The sequence below is a fragment of the Aythya marila genome, assembly GCF_965140915.1.
Source record: "Aythya marila genome assembly, chromosome: 1".
Taxonomy (NCBI): domain Eukaryota; kingdom Metazoa; phylum Chordata; class Aves; order Anseriformes; family Anatidae; genus Aythya; species Aythya marila.
This window is the reverse complement of record NC_139042.1, coordinates 54,634,286-54,638,966: the sequence shown is the minus strand read 5'-3', so window position 1 is coordinate 54,638,966 and position 4,681 is coordinate 54,634,286. Positions and strand designations below refer to the sequence as shown.

General features: G+C 43.3%; 1 protein-coding gene across 4 annotated transcripts in view; it reads right to left on the bottom strand.

Moving 5' to 3' along the window:
- The window catches only part of MBNL2 (muscleblind like splicing regulator 2), a 108,383-nt gene extending 108,093 nt beyond the window's left edge, over positions 1 to 290 (bottom strand). For all 4 annotated transcript variants that reach the window (XM_082769906.1, XM_082769903.1, XM_082769908.1 and 1 more), the window contains exon 1: positions 171 to 290. The gene's annotated coding sequence lies outside the window, so the exon portion shown is untranslated. The remainder of the gene's footprint in view (positions 1 to 170) is intronic.
- Between the last annotated feature and the right edge of the window lie 4,391 nt (positions 291 to 4,681).

The following is a 4,681-nucleotide window of genomic DNA, read 5'->3' as shown; positions in this document are numbered from 1 at the left end:
CTGGCGCTCCCCGGGGGGAGGGGAAGGAGAGGAAGGAGGAGGAGGGAAAAGGAGGAACAGAGGCCGGACAGCGGCCGAGCCGAGCGCTCCCGGGGACACCGGCGACGTCCCCGGTGCAGGAGGCTCCGGGGTGGGGGGAGAAAACCCGCGGGGTGCGGGGGCCGCCTTACCTCGGAGCGGGGCCGGGGAGCGGCCGCTTCTCCCAGCCGGGCGGCGGCGCCTCCTTGCAGCGGCTCCGCTCCGCTCCTCTCCTCTCCCCTCCTCGCCTCTCCCGCCGCGGCGGCGGCGGCGGCTGCTGGCGGAGGGGCGGCCCCGGCCCGCCCCGGCCCGCCCCGCGCCGCCCCCCGCCCCAGCGCTTCCCCCCCGGGCCGAGCGGGGCGGTGCGGGGAAGGAACGGGCTCCCCGGCCGCCTGGTCAACCCGTTGCTCCGGACGGGCCGCCCGGGGCAGGGCGACCGCGGCTGTGTGGGCTCCGCGGCCGCCTGGTCAACCCCTGCTCTGGCAGGGCTGCCTAGGCCCGTTTCTAGGTGGTGTCTGCAGATCCCCAAGGAGGAAACCCCATAGCCTCCCATGGCAGCATGGTGTTTAGGGATCCTCTCACTACCCTGCTGTCTCAACTGCCCCCTGCTCCAGATGGGAGCCTCACATGAGACCCATGGTCTGTTCCTACACGGTGAGGAGGCTCTCTAGAAAGTCAGACAAGAAGGGGATAGTCATACACTGCCAGGAGCCCCTCTCTAGATGAATTTAAACTGTTGTACCATCACAACGAAAAAAAAAAATCAGAAAGCATCTGCACTCCATTTCAACTAAATTCCTTTAATCTACCCCCGGGCTCTTTTGCAAGGATCGGTTATTGAACTTTCAGGCTTCTGTTCATACACAATGTGTAACATTTTGAGAAAGAAAGTCAGTAAACCTTTAGATTCATCCAACTCCTTTTTTTCCAGAGGCTGAAAAGGGAATAAAAAGATTGTATTTTGTTTTTAAAGTAATGAGCAGAGTGATGAATTAATATTTTAAGGCTAATTGGAGATCAGCTCTAACCAGTTTGTTCAAGGTGACCCCGTGAATAAAGGTGTTTGAGTAAAACCAATTAGGAAAAGTATGTTAATATCACTCTGCTTTGAAAGGGAAATACAATGCATAGAATAAATACAAAGGTCAGCCAGAGCTGGGGATGCCACCGGGAAGAACCCAGTACAACATGCACCCTGCCCTAGTTGGTAGGAGGGAGAATGGCTTTGAAAAGGGGAAAACAATTAAAATAAAATAAAATAAAATAAAATAAAATAAAATAAAATAAAATAAAATAAAATAAAATAAAATAAAATAAAATAAAATAATTTAAAAAAATCTGCTGCTGCTGCTCCAGCTCATCCCACCGCTGAGGATTGCCATCCTCAGGTGCCCAGGAGCAGCACCAGCAAAACTTCTACCCATTTTTTACCTCCATTTGAACAATTTTGGCCTTGGTGAATGGCACTTCTGCAGAGGAAAATAACCAAGGTTATAAAACATTTTCATGGCACTTTTTTTTTTTCTTCTTCTTAATCTTCCTCACATGAGAGAAGAGAGAACCGAGAAAGACATTGTTAAATATGCAAAAAGCCTCAACAGGATGTTCCATCAATAACATTTTAGTACACAGCTGACATCATAAAATGCAGGATCTCAAGAGGCCTTCTATTAAGCATCTACTCAGAGTGAAGCAGTATTAGACGTATTTCAGGTCAGGTCTAACATGTTTTATTTTGCCATGCTTTTAAAAACCTCAACTGAAGAGCATATTATCTCCAGGCAACCTGTTGTGCCCATTAACTGTTTTTGCCTAGGCCTCTCTTTCTGCAAATTAACCCAATTAAATTTCGTCTTCCTCTTGTGGAGGACAACTGATATTATCCTGTTTACAACACTGTTTTGCATATACATCTAAAGGTATGATGAAGTAAACGTTCATGTTTTGCAAATATTTATCATTCTTTTTGGTCTCCTCAAGACACTTGGATATGATGCCCACAATAGACGTTGTGGATCATCTGAGCCTCATCGGTAATGAAAAAAGTAGAACAATTACCTGTGTGTTACGAACAGTGTATTTGCTAATAATCCCTCAATGACATTTCGTTGTGGTGGTGACAACTTCACGTTGACTCTTTCTGCACAGGGTGAGCATCAATAGCAGCCTTTCTCAACCAGCTACTCCCTGTATAAATTTCATGCCATTCTAAGCACTTGCCTAGCGCTTGCCCTTATCTTGCTAATTTTGAATCATCCCTCCACCAATTGAGAGTATCTTTTAGTAGCAATAGTTTAACAATGTACGTTCTAAAGTGGCTTATTGATATTGGAACATGGTTCATTAATTTTGCATGTTTCTTAAAAAAAAACTCTGAATCAGTTTAATGAGGCTTAGTCAATATTATCTTACTTTGAGAGACTCAGTCTAGAAAATTTATGAGAAAATAAGGCAAATTTAAATACCATTAACTCTTTACTATTTTCAGCTTTTTTATCTCATTTGCCTTATTGCTTTTTATTAACGGCATACCACAAAGACTCTCATACCAAACAAGGCATGTGAGTAGGGCCATTAATATTTTACAGAATGCTAAAATCATAACAAGACATTTTGAGTACACTTTAAACAGATCTCTCAATTCTTTTAACAGAGCAGTTCTTTTGGTCTCCTACGTATGCTGCCCTGCTGCACCACTGGCACCTCTGGTGCTTGCAGTGACAAGGATGCCTCACCCCCAGAGCCCAGGAGGGCAAAACAGCTGGCCCCCAGAAGGTGCCAGAAGACATTAATTTTCCACCAGCAGCCAGTGGTGCCCCCATGTGTCTTCACGGATGAATTTCAAACATTGGGATTCCAGTAATTTGCTCAAATGTTACGTGACACTAGAAATCTGGTGTGCACAGTCTGTACGCTGTGCAACCCCTTTCTCTGGAGCCCCCAAACAGTTAAAGAATTTCATGCAAAGGAGGATGTATGAAGTGAAATAACTTGAGCCTATACTAACATAAGCCATGCTTTTAGCTGAAATACAGTAGGTAACCATAAATATCCAACAGCCTGTTCTGGCAAACTTGTAAGTTCAGGCATGAACTCTTGTTCATTGATTTCCAAGACCACCAGTTTAAATAAACATTACAACTTCTTAGTATCTATATGTTCACATGCTGCAGCTAGGGAAAGTTGGCATGCTTTCACTGAAATTATTCCTCTCTATACAAATTGAAATTAAACGGATGTTTTAAAGGCAGTCTAGTGAGTTCAGCTCTGTCACACTTTTTTTGTAAAGAACACAAAAAAATTACCCGAGTATGAAGTTTTACTGTATGTGGACATCTATATATACATACAGAAGCATACTTACAGAAGCATAGCCAGTGCTATACTTTTTTATCTTTCTTTCTTTCTTTCTTTCTTTCTTTCTTTCTTTCTTTCTTTCTTTCTTTCTTTCTTTCTTTCTTTCTTTCTCTCTCTCTCTCTCTCTCTCTCTCTCTCTCTCTCTCTTTCTCTCTTTCTCTCTTTCTCTCTTTCTTTCTCTCTTTCTCTCTTTCTCTTTCTTTCTCTTTCTTTTCTCTCTCCTTTTCTCCTTTTCTCCTTTTTCTTCATGAGAAAACACATGAAAATTACCTATGAACTTATTCAAGTTAACAGATTAAGTTGCTTATTACTTAATGTTGGAGCATCAGATTTCCATAAAAAATTTACCCAAAGTTTGTGTACAGCAATCATCCAAGGAAAGAATGTCTGCAAATTTCTTCTTTACAAGTTTTGCAGTGCCTTTTTTCATGCATGTGACGTTAAATTTGTTCGTATGACAATTGGACCATCTGCCCCATCTGTTTGGATTGCTTTTGGAAATAATACTTCAAATACTCTGGCAATATATTTATTAGGAAGTTTCACAGACCTTCAATATTTCAGCTCTTAAGCCCATAGAGCACAAATAGATTATGGACACCATATGCCATGTGCTGTTAAATTTTATCTAGACACAACCACAGAGAGCCAGCCCAATGACTTTGTTACTCATTTTCAACAGTCTCAGCAGAAACTGTCTTATCCTGCAGCAGATTGAGCTTTGCATGCTACACTTGAAAAAAAAAAGGAGAAACTAGGGTTGACCAAGAGCCTAGCAGAGGCTGGCTTCTTCTTTAATCTGCAGTGGTGCCATATCTCCAGATGATCCTAACAGAAAATGCAAAGGAGATAACTTCCAAAATACAACTGGGCTATTGTGCAACAATGAGGAGCCTTCCCTTTACTATGGCAGCCAACCAGCTGAAGTCCAGACATACAAGATTTTAATACATTCATTGTCTTAATGAAGAGCTACAAATGTAATGAACATGTTCAGGACAACACAGTGCTGGTATTCTTCTGCAATGGGACATCCTTACACTGCTAAATACAACAGGCCTTGACTCGCATCCTATGGACAAGTGACACAGTGTGCATTGCATGCACACTGCCGAACCTTCAGTGCCCAGTAAATCTGGCCACATCTGTACTGCCTTGTGTGTGCCATTATTCCCTGAGCTTAGGGGATGGTGTTGCCTGTTCACTTGCTCAGTGTTGTCTGAAAGAGCATTAGTTGCTGCATAACTATACCATGTACTAGGTAATCATTGAACAGTGGGGTCCAACACCAACAGTCAATGCTCAG